A 16440-nucleotide genomic window follows, 5' to 3' on the forward strand; every position below is an offset into this window, starting at 1 on the left:
GGAAATAATTTTGTTCAAGGTGTGGCGACCCTCCTGGTCGTGGACGCGCGGCCAGGCCCAGCGGCGTCTGGATGCCAAGGTGGCAACTTGGGAACTGAGGACTCCCGCATTAGCTACGGAAATAACACTGGAACGGCCGTGTAATCACGGGTTCACATTTATTCTGGACTAGAACAAGACACATTTTGCGAACAAAGGTTGAGTCTAGATTAGTAAAGAAATATAAAAAGGTTGAATTCCTCGTTTCAGTGGTTGAAATTGTTGTGTGCCTGTCCCCTGACGAGTGTGAAATTAAATAAAGAGGGAATTTGGAGCCACATAGAGATAGACGGGCATAATTGGGTGTATTACTCTGTGGTGTAATAAAAATAAAAAAATAAAAAAAGAGAGATAGTAAGAGGTGTGTAGTGGAGAATTATGACGCTGTCAAGGTAGGCGTGTTGCCTGCTTATCTGTTTAACAGTGATGAAAATGAAATTAAAATAAATCTCTTAGTGTGTTAATACAGGAAGCTGCGGACCTGGACCAACTGCCCCCACAAGCACAGCGGCCGAAGCAAAATTATAGGTAATGGGAACCACACCCAGCACGAATCAGCAGCTGTGAAACAGACAGCAGCAAGGAGAGAATTAGAGGAGGAATTAAGAGAAGTTTTAACACATAAAATTGGGGCCAACGGACTTGTGGAGGTTGGGAAGGCGTCCGGAGCATCACAACAAAAAGGTGAAACAAAAACACACACAAGCAGAGAAATCTGAGAGAAAGGCTCCTTTTAAGGTAACGCCTAGTTTGAGAAAAGATCAAATTAACCTGCCTGCCTACAAATGCACATACACGCAATGAAGAAACAGCTTACACTCATGAACACGTGAAGATTTTCCAGCAAGGCTAAAGCAGCGAAACTTAACATACACCTGTTGTTAAAGGATAAATACATTACTGACAAATAAACTCTCTGGGTTGCAGGACAACAATTTAACTTCAAAGAAAAAGACACTGGTCTGACCAACCAGTGAAGACATGACAAATTTAGGGGTTAAAAGATTCAAATTGTGACATGTTTTCTGCTGATTGATTGATACAAGTGATTACTGAATGAAAGAAAATTTCTTTTTGGGCTTTTAAACATGATATTAAGAATTTTAACAGGTGCATGTTGTCCTGTCAACTTGGTGGGTTAGGAGTTGATTATATCGGGAGAGAAAAAACAAAAAAAAGGGGGGAGAGAAGGCTGACACAGGGCCTGGTCCCGGTGTTTCTCCCCTCTCGTTGTAATACAGCCAACACAACATCATTTTCCTGTTCGTTTGCTTTTGTTTTTTGTCTGTTTTTGTTTTTTGTTTTTCTCTATACATATTTAATTACAGGCTGCTTTGCCGGCCCTGAAAGCCGAGGCTGACTGGACTCCTGCTCTCCCCCATACGTGACCCTGACCAAATGCTGCAACAGCTGGACCCACAACAACGACCTGAAAATGTCAACAGTGCTGCAGGAATGTGATCTCATGCAGCCGAGACGGAGAGCACTAAACCTAAGGCCCGTTTCACTACACGGGGGAAAATTCCCAGACTACATCAGCTGACAGAGCTGTGACAAGACGCCCGCCAAGCCCGAATGAAAAGTAAGGCCGAGCAAAACAATGCTGACCTTGATAACTCTGCATTAACACTGGGCAGGACAGTGATGGACCAACACGGATGATCGGGCAGCAAAAAGGGCGTGACCGGGACAGGAGGAGTAACTGAGGTCAGAAGGCACCTCAGAATGGACAAAAAAACACAGAAGAAGATGCAGGTTTCACCTGCGGTGAGCATGGACATTGGAGAAAGGACTGCCCCAATTGGGGTCAGAACCAGGACGGACTGAACTTTGAGCAGCAGCAGCAGCAATGGTCGCAAACAAACTGAAAAGGAGGAGGGCAGGCCCCCAGGGCATGCTTCAGGCCGCGGTTTACCCAGAACACCAGAACAGGAAAGTGATGAACACAAACACCCACACAAACACACACATCTACATGCACTGACTCAGAATGAAGAGAAACAAACACACACACACACACACACACACACACACACACACGTCTACAAACACACAGATTCAGAATGAAGTGAAATACACACATGAATACATGTGCACTCGTTGATTGAGTGAGAAATGACACACACACACACACACACACACACACACACACACACACACACACACGCTGATGCAATGAAGAATGCTTTGCTTATGCTGATATGCAAAATGCTGCACACAAACATCCCAATGCATAATTTTTATGAGGAGCCATTGATTACCATTGATTACTTAGAATGTGTTATATGTCACCCAGAGGGCATTTATGTAGATTTTAGGAATAAGGTCTAAAACAGTTTGGTTATGAAAACAATGTCTGTGCGTGATGTCTGTTTATGGCTCAAGGCCTTGACTGAATTCTTTGCTGTGCTTCACACAGCCCTGATGAGGAACAGTGGCACAGAGTGAAAAATGATGAATTAATAGTGTAAGTTTAGGTTGGAGTACGGCATTTTATGTGATTGAGTTTTAATTCAAGGAGGAACAAAAGGTGTTACGGCACCTGAGGTTCTCATTCCCACACAATATTGTCCCGGCAGGAAGCAAAATGTTCCTGTGAATTTCTGGTTGATTGTTTGGTTTTGTTTAGCGCTAGCTTGATTTTATCAGTGAGCTTTGGCTTGTGTTCTTTCTCGTAAGCGAGAGAGGATAGTTTTATGCTTGGACATGTCTGCAACGGGCCCTAGTTTGTGTTATTGTTGTTAGTGTTTTGTTGGTTATGTCTGTTTTCGTTTTGTTACAGTGCACTGAGATAAGAAAATCTGAGAGGTGTGATCCACCGGTGGTGATATGTTGATATTTTGTGAGTTTATGATTTAACAATCAGCTCTTTAAACCAGGCCTGAAAGATTGAGATTTAAAGCGCTATAAAATATTATTACTGTAAACAGTTGCAAAGTGTGCTTCTCCATGATTGTAATTGGCTTGGGAGAAATTCACTTATAGGGAACACTGAGAAGTTCAGAGTGTAAAAGGATTGCACCGAGTCAATCCGGCCCAAAAAACAACAAGGAATTGTTTTCCTTTAAAATGATGACGTCATCTTGCTGGTGATGGAGGCTCGAATAGGTTGCGCGTGAGACTCCATTATCAGCAATATCTGGTATGAATGTGTGTGGAGGTATGCATGTGACTGGACTGTGATGGACTGACGACTAAAAGTTTTGACTGACTTGATACTGAGACAATGACTGCACCCACTTTAGGATTAGTAAATGCCAATAAACAATTCACCCAGCCGGCAAGAGAAGGGTGGATGCTTCGCTTCGTTTTGTTTTTTCAGGAGCAGGAGGATAAGAGAGACTGGAGGAGGAGACTGGAGCTTCGCATAAGTATGAACTGCAGACTTAACACTTTGGTTGCTAATTCTGAGTTACTGATGTTTGCATTAAGAAAACTGTGCTATATTAACTGTGTTTTGATTAAGGTATCATGTGATATTATTGGGAATGCCAAATGCTACATGGAGGAAAACTATTGATATCACTCATGACTGGAATATGTTACTATTAACCATAGCAGGCCCCTGTAAAAAGTCAATTAAATTTTATAGAGGAAAATCGCCAAAACTTTAACAATACCTATGAATGACTTGCCACATTCAGAATAGAGATATGCAATAATGAACATTGGTCCACGTGATTTAGGTTCTCACTTGAAATAGTAAGTTATTAAATGTAGAATATAATTGACAGGGACATTTGATAGGATGTGGTACTGCAAAAGAACAAGAGCAAAGTAGATAAAGAAAATATTGTGTTTAGTTTGGATAAATTCAAATTAAAATGTACCATTACACTCAGAGGATCAATATGAAATAAAACATATGCAAAATTTGTATGACTGATAACTGTTCTGTCCTGAGCTTTTGTTTCTATAGCACCCACTTGACCACACCAACAGTTTCTCGCCACCAACAGGGGGTATTTGCAAAGAATAGGGAGGAATATCATCAAAACCGGGAAAGGTAAGCCCCGAAGGGGGTGATGACACCATAACTTTCACTTATGGTCAAATTCTTAAAATTTGACCCCAAACTTGAAAATTCTTCAAACATTTAGAGACAAAGTGGATAAACATAATGTCGCAAACCACATAAGGATGGAGCATTTGAATCAATAAGATGGTGAAATAACACGCAGTAAAATGTGGATCAGGTTGATTATGTTTATTCCAGTGTGCAGAGGAGTCAATTCCCTTCACAAAGTTTGTAAATTCACTTGAACCAAAATTAGGAGCACCCGGTGCTGCAAGAGTTAATAGTCACAATACCCAAGGATAAGCACAAGAGCATGACTGATATGATGGGACTGGGATTTTGCTACACTTAATTATTGCAGACACAACTAGAACTATAACTGAAACTAATCAAAACTAAACTAAACTAGCAAACAATTGGTAAAAACTGATTAAAACTGATATAAAATTGAAAATCTGAAGTCGAAGCTAAATAAAAATAAAAACTAATGAAAATTGCAAAACTATTACAACCCTGGTCCAGACTAAGATGGCGTTGGACATCTTCAGGGCAGAAAAGGGTTGGTGTGACCAAGGTGTGGTTTGGCTTGTTGTATGTACATTTCAAAATGTTACAGCTCTGGATGGACCAGTTACCAGGGCATGGAAGGATGATAGACTTTATTACATGAGGAGAAGGGAAATTTTCGGGATTGAAGATCCTCTGGGATGACAAGGCTGGAGCAACGGTACTCGAGAGAAGAATTTCTGATACTTTCTGAGATATGATGTCACTAACCTTCTCTTTTAATTGTCTAGATCCAATGAATTGACACATGGGAGTGTGTCAAAAAGGGGGAGTTGAGTCCGAATATCAAACAATGGTTTTATGAACATCTTATGACGTTATTTCTGTGTTTAATAAATTAGCTATGGTAAAACTTAAGCTTATAATGTGTTAGACTTAGAAAGGGTTCACTAATTTTTGATTTCTTTTACACACACATAGATTATGATTAGAATAGGTCCTGAACATAATATTTTAAACCAAATTTGAATCATTAGAACAACAATGGATAACAATATTAGATTATCAAGGCTAGGGAGAGAGGTGTTTTGGTTTTCTGTCTCTTGCAGAGAAAGGAACAGACACCAGACGGGGACACGGAGATGTGAGGACCCTTCACACCAGAGACAGATGTAGGGACAGCCGAGACAGCAACTGGGGTCAAGTGTCATGGCGTTTGGGCTCCTGGAGAAGATGGATCCCATAAACACAGCAATAACCATGAAGGGGTTGGCGAAAACCTGGAACACCAGACCAACGAGGTTCGAGAGGCTCTTGGCAAAAAGGGGGACACGGCGGTGAACCCAAAACACACAGATCCTTGTTTGAAATCGGGGCAGAATAATCCCCAGAACTGTGCAATGACTAAAGGGTGGTCTAACCCCGGAGGTCGAAGAAAGAAGCTGAGAATCACCCAACTGGAAAACACTGGTAGCTGCAGCAATAAAAATAAAGGTTAAAAGCTCCTTAGACAGAGGTTCTAGTCTAAGTACATTTGAAAGGTATAAGGGGGCATTAAAAAGGGGGTGGAAAACTGGAGCACCAAAATAAAGCTGTGGGAGAATTGGGGAGTGATGGGAGTGTCATCTGTAACTGCTGTTATGGTTGTAAATCTAACTTTGCTTGCATCTGAACTGCGTGAACACAGAGGTCATCCCACATATGGTCCACCCGTTAAAGGGGGACAGAGGGCCTCAGGACCAAGAAGAACTGGACCTTGCAATGCTGGAGTGTATGTTGTAAGTGATCTCTTTGAAGAAAAGAGATCAAAGGGGGAATTGTGATATTATTCTGTTATCATATGTTACCTTATATATGTAATCAAAAGTAGTTGAAGTATGATACTGCTGTAGATCATATTATACCCTTTAACATAGAGTGTGTGATCAGTATGTAGTCTTAGTTTGCATTATACTTCTGACCTAAAAGAGTGTGAAAATCATTAGATCTATTGGATTGATCTGTATTACTCGACACTGTTGAATGTGTTACACTGTTTCTTGACATTTCATACTGCTGAATCATGAAGAGAATGTTGTGTGCAGAGGACCTTGTGCCGATAATAGAAGAGACAGACCACATTCCACACCCCCACCTTACAGAAAGCAGAGAAAGACAGGGAGCCGAGGTCATAACTTAGGCGCTGTAACAGAGAAAGAATGTGATGTTTTGGCTTTTACGACTAGATGGGGGCCACTAGAGACTATAAAAAGCTGAGCAACCCGTCACCATTTTGAGATTTGCTGTGACCCTCTTCAGGCATGTCTCCCCATCATGATGGTCCTTATGCTCTTAAGTGTTGAATTGTATGGAAATAAATGATTGTTGATTGAGCATAAATACACCGAGTATTGTCCTTCCTTCAGCCCAAAGATTCAAAGAATTGGGAGATTTCAACAGTTCAGATCGTGCGAACAGGTGTGGGATTAGAGCTCTGGGTAGCTCCCCAACTGGGTCTAGACTGGGTCTAGAGAGTATTTTAATTCAGGGAATTTAAAATAGAAAGTAGCTCGTCCACAGAAGGACTGGTAGCTCCCCTTACGATAAGGGTTCAGATCGCGCGAACAGGTGTGAAATGTGTGTGTTTAGTTAGTCTGTTTGTTTGCTTGTTTTAATCAATTTTAAATCATGCTTTTTATTTGTTTTTGTTTCTAATGTCTCTGTAAAGCACTTTGAATCACCTTGTTGTTGAATTGTGCTATACAAATAAATTTGCCTTGCCTTGCCTATAGTACTTTTTCCTTTGGGAAGGTACCATCTGTGCAGTCTGCAATTTTGTTGAAAAAAGATGTTGAATCTATTTAATATTTCTTGAAAAATAATTGATTTCTGTGCATTTTTTTTCACACTGCATCAAATTAAGGTTGATTACGTCAATTAAGCATCATGAGGTGGAGCGTGAGGGGTGGTTCCCTATTTTTTATTTATTTATTTTTGTTGTTGCTGGGAGTTGGAACCCTATTAGTTAGGTTGCTTAATATTTATGCTAAGTACTCTTTAAAATACCAGAATAGGGAGGATGGTGTAGGTTTAAGTTTATTAGATTGATCAGTATTGCTGAACTATGAAATATTTTTTTTTGCATACAGGTATAACAGAATAGCTTTAGTGTAGTTGTTGTTTTAAACTTGAGTATGAACTTATACAAAATGCAGCAAGATATTTAAAAAACAGTTTTGTTGATTAAAAAACACTATATCGGATTCATATTGGTATCGGCAGATATCCAAATTTATGATATCGGTATCGGACATAAAGAAGTGGTATCGTGCCATCTCTAGATGCCACCTGAACTATCTCCTTTTTTTGTGGATGAGCAGCAGTTCTACTGCAAGAACCCCTAGAATGACTAACTTGAGAGCAAGTTTCCTTCTAAATTTTCTTTAGTCTGGCAGTTGATTGAATGTTGGGGTGGATATAGTTTTCTTCTGCGGTGGGGTCGGGTGGGCTGCTTGGGCCTCTGTGGAGCTTTGCGGTGCTGCTACTGTTGGGACCGGTCTGGATGGGCCCTGGCTCGGGCCTCCTGCCCTTGGTGGATTCCAGGGAATGGGGGTGCCTAACAGGGTCAGTGGAGGAGCTGGCTCCAGAAAGGGTGGACCCCCCCCCCCAATTCCCTCCCCATCCCCCACTGCCTCCCGCTCCATCACATCACCACACATGCAGGGCCTTGAGCTACAGGTGCCTCACTGAGGTGCAGGGAAGGCATCCCTTTTCTGTCCCCTTCTGGTTACCTGTGCCTCTAATTTATTCCACAACCTAGACATTCACATTACTTAAACATTACTTAATTACGCCGTCCAGAGGACGGTCTGTTTATTCAACCTCAACTTTGGTGCCGGTGCCCACCTCTCAATTTTAAAGACAAGTATACACTGGGACACTGGGACTGGGACAGTTTTCCAGTTTCATTGTACTATTGTAACATTTATGACTGTGCACTGACAGTAAAGTCTTATCTTATCTTATATTGAGGGTTCTCATGAGGGGAACCCTCATGAGCTGCTATCTGGCAGAGTACCATGCTCCTCCCATGTTTTAAATGCACTTTAGAACAAAGCAGGCCGAGTGAGATATGGGGGCCAGGAGAAGGAGCTGGCCGTCTGATGGGGGTCTGGGATTGTGGGTCTCTCTGCTACAGGACCAGGGGCGGTCTGCTTGACTCCACCCCAGAGTAAAGGGAAACATCTCCTTGGTGTCCGGGCAGATTACCCCTCTGGGTGTGATGGTACCTGGACCTGGGAGTATAGAGTATGTATGGGGAGTGTGAGTGTGTGTACAGTGTTCATTTCTGTTTGTCTTCACACTGGGCGAGTGCTGAGTATTTGTATATGTGTGTATGAGGGTGGGAATGCATGTCTGTGGCTGTGCTCTTGTTCTCTTGGGGGCCTCTAGATGTCTGGGACCTGGATCTTCAGGTCCTGTGGTGAGGGGAGTGGGGGCTATGACCTACTATTAGACAGTAACATGAAGAACCTTGTTAATACAAGCACGTTCAAAGATACACACTATATTGGTTGGCTGCTGCCTCTAACCATATTGTGCGTTGTCGGTCTTGTATGCTGCTCAGTAACATTCAATATTCATTATTTACTGTTACTTATGCTTATGTAGGTTGTTGCTGTGGTTTCCCTACTGTGTTGTTCTCTTTTTGTCTCTTTCCTATCTGCTGGTCTATCTGTTCCGATTGTAATAGCTTAAAAGTAAAAAAATAAATAAATGCATAATAAAGATGAATCAAGTGGACCCGTATGGTAAATCTTTAATAATCCACTTTAGAAACTAAATTGTCAGGCATTTTTCTTGGCCTTCAGACAAATATTCTGGATTGCTACAGTGCCAGACGGGACAGGAAAAAAACCCAGATTTGTTCAGTTCAGATAAAACTCCTCCAGTGGATGATTCTAACATTCATGGAGGCACTAAAAACAACAACCTCAAGACTGCATTTAATCTTTTATTAGTTTTACTTGACTTTAGTGATGGGTCGGTCGCAAACGAAATGGCTCTTAGAGCTTATGGCTCTTCTTTGACGTGAACGACGCGAGCCGGCTCCTTATCGTGAGCCGTGGGGGGGGGGGGGTTTCCTTTCTCTCACTCTCTCTCTCGCACTTTTTTTTGCTTCACTCAGCATGCGAGCCTTGTGCTTTACGCTGGGCAGAGGGGGGAGGGGCGGTAGTTACACTCGGTAGCACAGGAACAGAGCGGGAGGGAGAGAGAAAGAGTGCCAGGGACAACAACGTCACATTAGAAAGGTATAGTAATCATCCACAACTATTTTCAGTTGGGGATGATAAAGGATTCAGAAAGTTTATTCATGCAGGTCCATATGACAGAGAATGTGCATCTTCTTTTTGTTTTCATATTTTAATTTATATTTAATTTGGTTTTGGTTTGCAGTGTTTTGTGTTGTTTCCCTTTAAATTTGTAAAAGGAAAAAGCTGAAAATTTAAATAGTTAAAAGTTGAAATGTGAATAGTTGATTTTTGTATTATATGATTTATTTATTACATTTTATGTGGAGTGAATAAAAGTATATTTACGGTGGCCCCTAGAGACAAAGCACATACAAAATCTGAAGCATGTAAAAACTCCAAAACACGTAAAAACTCCAAAACACGTAAAAACACATACAAACTCTGAAGCACGTAAAAACTCCAAAACACGAAAAAACACATACAAACTCCAAAACATGTAAAAACTCCAAAACACGTAAAAACACGTACAAACTCCGAAGCACATAAAAACTCAAAACATGTACAAAACACAACAGAAGTGCTCCAGGATGTTAGGGGCAGTGTTGAGCTTTTGTTACCTAGTGGCTACACAAGCCAGCAAGTACCAACAACCGGATTTGGTGTGTGGTAGTAACAGGTAAATGAACATTTTTTAATTATTTGACTATATATTAATGCTTGTGTATAAATACACAAACAATACACATATGCTTTCATATGCTTTCAATTGTGTAATTTAAGTGATCTAGGTAGCTCTGTTTTGGAAGTTCAGTTCATGCTAGAAATGTGTTTTGGAGTTTGTACGTGCTTTGTCTCTAGGGGCCACCGCATATATTTATATATAAACATATACAAATCAAACCACTTTTTTTTACATTACTAATTCCTTTTGTGCATAATTTTATATTACTGTTAATAATAAATTAATTAAAGCAACAAAACAACCTGAAGAGCCGGTTCGGAGCCGAAAGAGCCGGCTCTTTTTAGTGAGCCGAGCAGAAAGAGCCGGTTCTCTAAAAAGAGCCGGAAATCCCATCACTACTTGACTTCTCTCTAATGTAAATGAGTCCAACCCCATTTTAATCACTCTCTGGATCTTGTTCTGACATGTGATATAGAAACAAATTTTTAATGGTACTCTTTGAAACCCCTGTTTTGTCTGATCATTCCTTAACAACATTTAAATGTAAGGCAATGGATTAGACAGCAGTGGGGAATAAATTTCATGACAGTAGATCTGGCTCAGGAGGCAGGTCATCTAATGATCAGAAAGTTCAATCACTGGCTGCTTCTGTTAATGCTATTATGAATGGGTGGATGAGACTTGCTGTATAAAGGACTGAGTGCTCGTATTTCAGAACTCGTAGTAGAAAAAGTGCTAAGTCTCAGACCAGAAATGCTTGACTACCTGATATAACTCACAAATGTGCATCTTAAAACAGAAAATAATGGGAGAACATGGTGTCTCACAAATTTAGAGGATCTTCATCTGAGGAACAAAGTAAAAACAACAACAACAAAGAACTTCAGGTTTCTTTTCAGCACAGTAGCCAGTTTAAGAAAGAGTCAGAGATAAACAACTCCTATAACCATAACTAGTAATGACTTAATGAATTTCTATATAAATACAATTTTATCCATTAGAGAAAAAAAATCATAACCATCCCACAGACATATCATTATGTACAGTAACCTCTTAAACTTTATTCTTTATTGATAAAATTCATAAAATACACTTAGACCTGGACCCTAATGCTCAATGTAGCTTCTCTGTCCTAACTCCCCCCCCCCCCCCCCTTCTCACTTCCTCTCTGTTTTTCAACTTCCATCCTTAGCTGATATTGCTGATCTCATCCATAAATCAAAGCCTTCTACCTGCCAGCTCGATCCTATCCCCACTGTCCTCGTTAAAGCCTGCTTACTCCCTCTCCTTCCCCTCATATCTGCTATTATTCACTCTTCACTCACCACTGGAACTGTTCCTGCTTCCTTCAAAGTTGCTGCTATTACCCCAATCCTGAAAAAAACTGGTCTAGATCCCAATAACTTTAATAACTTTCGTCCTATCTCCAATCTACCATTTCTCTCAAAAATCCTTGAAAAAATAGTTGCTTCACAAGTCCATCTTCACCTAACTGATAATAACCTCTACGAACAGTTCCAGTCCGGCTTTCGTCCTTTACATAGCACTGAAACTGCTCTTATAAAAATAACAAACGACCTTCTTATAGCAGCTGATTCTGGTCTCCTCTCCATCCTTATTCTTCTTGACACCATCTCTCATCCCATTCTCCTTAGCAGATTAGCTTCTATTGGTCTCTCTCACACTCCACTAGCCTGGTTTAAATCATATCTATCTGATCGCACTCAGTTCATTCAATTAAAATCCTTCACTTCTCAACTTTCTCCTTTATCCACTGGCGTGCCCCAGGGATCTGTCCTCGGGCCCCTTCTCTTCATCATCTACCTTCTTCCACTCGGATATATTTTTCGTAAATATAATATTCAGTTCCACTGCTACGCCGATGACACCCAGCTCTATCTCTCTACCAAACCTGACTCTACTCTTCCTCCACCCTCCCTTATCCTCTGTCTAGCTGAACTCAATTCTTGGTTCTCCTCCAACTTTCTTAAACTCAACAGCAATAAATCGGAACTTCTTCTGGTTGGCACCAAACGACTGCTATCCAGAATTAACAATTTCTCTCTCACCATCAATAACTCGCTGGTCCCTATCTCTCCTTCTGTGAAAAGCTTGGGTGTCATTCTCGATAGCACATTATCCTTTAACTCGCATATCAATAATATTACACGTGCAGCATATTTCCAACTCCGTAACATTAATCGCCTCCGCCCCTTCCTCACACCTTACGCCACTGCCATTCTCATCCATAATCTTGTTATCTCTAGAATTGACTACTGCAACTCATTATTATTTGGCCTCACACAAAAATCTATCAACAAGCTCCAACGTGTCCAGAACTCTGCTGCCCGTATTATTACTAGGACTTCTTCTACCCACCACATCTCCCCAATCCTGAAGCAACTTCACTGGCTCCCGGTCAAATTTCGCATCCATTTTAAAATAATTCTGTATACATTCAAGGCTATTCACTCTCTCTCTCCACCATACCTCTCTGACTTATTACAGATGAAGCTCCCATCCCGCTGCCTCAGATCTTCATCTTCTCTTTCTCTCTCTGTTCCCTCTGCTCGTCTGATCACAATGGGAGGGAGGGCCTTTAGTTGCTCTGCCCCTCGACTTTGGAATTCCCTACCCCCGGACCTCAGAAATATTAGCTCATTCTCTCTTTTTAAGTCCACCCTTAAAACTCATTTGTTTAAAATCGCTATTTAAATAAAATGTATTATTATTATTATTATTATTATTATTAAACTCTGGCTCTCTTCCACAGTGTATCTTTTGTCATGGCTCCCTCCCCTCACCTCCAATTTTTCTGTCTAGTGTTATAGGATCTTTACATTACAATATAAAGTGCAGCGACTGTTGTGATTTGGTACTAAATAAATAAAACCAAATTGAATTGTTCTTCTATGAATTTGAAATTTGAAATAAAGAAAAACTGAAAAAACCTTATTGAGTGAAGAGGAAGTAAAGGGCAACCCTAATCCAAGAGCTCTTCTGACATCACTGACATTGGAATTGATGGTAGTGTATCGATCCTGTATTCAAACAGCTTCAGAACATACCACCCACTCACTGCTGGCACCCGTTCAGCAGCTGGCAAGGCATTTAGTCAAAAGTTAAACTGCGCTCATCTTCTTTCTTGTTGCCAATAGACATCTAAGGCCAAACGTTACTGTGTTCTCCCATTCGGTGCCAATAAACTCACTCTTTATGATGTCAGGGAGTCTGGAGTTAAAATTAATGCTACTAATCTGTTAAAGTTTTGCTTTCTAGAGTCATGATCAGCCTGGTTTGTAGTTTAAGTTTCAACAAGTTTAAACTTGAATCCAAGATTCACACATGTATTTTTGAACATGTATTCCTTTTTAAACTACATTTTGTTCAGACACTTATAGCACTTGACTAATACTACTGATAAATGTTGGTCTACTTTAAGAATAATATAATAATTTTCACTGACTTGAGACACAAACATAATTAAAAACAACTATCTTTAACATCTCTTTGGTGACCGTCTGACCAGTCCGTATTGGTTTCATCAGTGTCCTGTTAGTTTCTAGTGAATTTATTGCCCTGTGTTCCCCTTGTCACCCTGTTTTCTATCTTATTCACCTCCCCGTGGTTCCCTGTGTGGTTGCCTCCAATGTAGGGGTGGGCGATAGAAACGATATACGATAGAAACGATATAAATTTGGCCAACGATAGAGATTTTGATTATACCGCTCTTTCGCGATAGCGCATGTTGATGATGTCATCAAGCTGCGCCTGTTTTGGTCGAAAGCCTCGCAGCGGCTACAACCATTAATCATCTGCAAATTATGCCTGGCGACAGTCATAGCAAAGAGATGAAGCACTTTTGAAATATGGGGAAAGCCAAAAACTGCACTTCCTCCACTTCCGTAACATTGATTCATTAATGTTGAATTCTCTCGCAGCTGCTCTGTTCCCATGTTGTTGCAGTATATTAATAATAGTTAATAATAACTAACCTTGTATTGTGGATGAATAATCTCAGTTGTTCTCCTGACTGAAGTTTGGCCCGTGTATAGCATCCTGCTATGCGATTGCATTTGTCCTTGCCCACCAGAATCCCTCATGTTAACTTTTATCAAGTGTAAACAAAGTTGGTGTTCATCCTCCAGCTTCACTGTGCTAATGTTATGCTAACATAGCTGTGTCGCTAGCAATCACAAAGCACAACATTATATACCAGGTAGTCCAACTTCAGTAACCCTGCAAACGTCACTGCTGTTTAGTTTTCTGTCTTCATTTATGTTGGAAGTGGTCGCAGAGCCGTACGTTTTACTTAGTTTCAAAAATCTCTTTTGCAGTTTTTCACTTTTTCCTTTTGTTTCCTGTGTTTGTTCCTGCTGCTTTTATTGGAAGCAAGCTCCTCTGCAGAAAGAAACGCAATGTAGGACACATGTAGCTTTGGAAGATGGGTGCAACACTGACTGTCCAGCTCAGCTCAAAATTCAGTGTTTAGACATTTTTCTAGCTCTCCCATCTTCTTCTTCTTCATCCTCCTCCTCCCTTGGTCTCCTCCTCGAACCGCCTGGTACTGGGTTGGGGGGCAATAGCACAGGAGCATCCTGGCCATTGTCTCCATTGTCATCACTGTCATCTGTGTCACTATCAGGAACACTTTCAGTGTCGCTCTCAGATCCCTCATCTTCCCACCACCTCATTTCGTCAATAATTGGATCTTCTTCTGCTCCATTATTGCACAAGGGTCGTTCTATTTCTAGAGGTGGATTTCTTTCTGTGTAATCTCCTGCTCCCATCTCTGCTCCATTAATGACCAATGGTCGTTCTATTTATTGGGGTGGATTTCTTTCTATGTTATCTCCTACTCCCATCTCTGCTCCATTGTTGACCAAGGGTCGTTCTATTTGTTGGGGTAGATTTCTTTCAATGCGATCGCCTACTCCCATCTCTGCTCTATAATTTTCCCAGGGTCCTGCTATTTCCTAGGGAGGATTTATTTCGATGCCTCCTACCGGAACATCAACTGCCTCCTCTTGTTGTGGCAGTTGATTATCAACTAAACCACGGAACTGATTGATTTCAATCCAGGGGAACATCCTGTGAACTGCTCTAAGATTTCCCTGTTGCAGCAGTGCCAAAACCAGCTCATTGACTGCTAGTCCTACACCAACATGGTTTTGTTCACCATCGTCATGGTTTTGTGAGCCGTCTCCTCTATCCATTTTTTGAAAACAGTCTGCTTTAATAGACTGGAGGAAACTGGTCGGTACAGCTGTCAAATGTTAGCTGATTGGTATAAAACTTTTAAAATGTCCTTGAAAAAGAGTTTAAATCTCTTTAGCAAATTGTTTAAAAACAGGGAGCAAATGTGAACTAATCGCAACTGATTGCTATGAGGAACACTGCGAACTTACGGCTATTTGAGGATTTTCAGAGATTAAAGTCAAGACTTTGATTGGTTGAGCTTTGATCTGACTTTTGTGACGTCATCGAATTTGGTTCATTCTGATGACGTCAACGTTCTGCTGATGAAAAAATGTCGCCGGTGACTGAAACTTTTACAGGTGAAGCATTTCCCACAAAGCCTTGAATGAATTATAGTGACAGAAAGGGGACACAAGATGGCGCCATTTTTCACATAGTAATTTGCGCCTCGGCGACGTCGTTATTTTTCAAAAAAAGAAAGAAAGAAAGAAAGAAACAGCAACAACTACTAAACAGAATTTTTGCACGTTCATTGCACATTTGTGGGAATGTTTAAATATTTACTTTTTATTAATTACTTTTCATTTTATCTTTATTTTTAAATTCACCATGGCAATGCGCATGCGCATATTTTCCTGCACGCAACGGGCTTTGGAGTTGACGTAACGCCGCAATGCATTGTGGGAGCACCATATTGACAAGCCACGAATCAAAACAAACACACTGTAGCTCAAAATGAAAAGGACGGTGTAAACGGTGTAGGTTGTGTCCAGATGCAAAGAGATGGTACTTGCAAAAAATAGCGTGCATCAGAAATGTGGACCCGTATGAAAGTGGAGTAGGCAGTGGAGTAGAAACCCTGAAGACCAAACCGCTATTGACTTAGTATGATGATCTGGGAACAACACCAACACGACGATATCAGATCGTGCGTTGGCAGTGAGACTACAGGCCCTTTATCATCAACGGGCCTCCATTGGAGAGGGTGCCGTCTTTCAAGTATCTTGGTGTCCACATCTCATCAGACCTGATATAGTCTGCCTAGTCCAAAAATGCTAGGAAGAGCCTGTACCATCTCCGACAATTGAGGAAGTTCAGGGTCTCTCCAGGGACGTTCTCTTCAGGGCTGTGGAGAGCATCCTCACACAGAATATCACATCCTGGTATGGGAATAGCTGTGTTTAGGACCAAAAAGCTCTTCAGAGAGTGATCCATGCGGCAGAATGGTGCTACAGGACATTTACACCAGGAAGTGTTGGTCC

At 41.0% G+C, this 16440-nt stretch overlaps 1 protein-coding gene and 1 long non-coding RNA gene across 2 annotated transcripts in view; one reads left to right on the forward strand and one right to left on the reverse strand.

Moving 5' to 3' along the window:
- LOC146669048 (uncharacterized) overlaps positions 1-2094 on the forward strand; it is a 77556-nt gene extending 75462 nt beyond the window's left edge. Inside the window, exon 3 of the long non-coding RNA XR_014911668.1 lies at positions 285-2094. This is a non-coding gene — a long non-coding RNA (uncharacterized LOC146669048). The remainder of the gene's footprint in view (positions 1-284) is intronic.
- The window catches only part of LOC146669047 (calcium-dependent secretion activator 1-like), a 337734-nt gene that overhangs the window by 298493 nt on the left and 22801 nt on the right, over positions 1-16440 (reverse strand). The gene's annotated exons all lie outside the window — the stretch shown is intronic.

The sequence above is a fragment of the Rhamphochromis longiceps genome, linkage group LG5 (assembly GCF_057381845.1).
Source record: "Rhamphochromis longiceps isolate RC_006_pf linkage group LG5, R_longiceps_female_GT1.1, whole genome shotgun sequence".
NCBI classification, from domain to species: Eukaryota; Metazoa; Chordata; class Actinopteri; order Cichliformes; family Cichlidae; genus Rhamphochromis; species Rhamphochromis longiceps.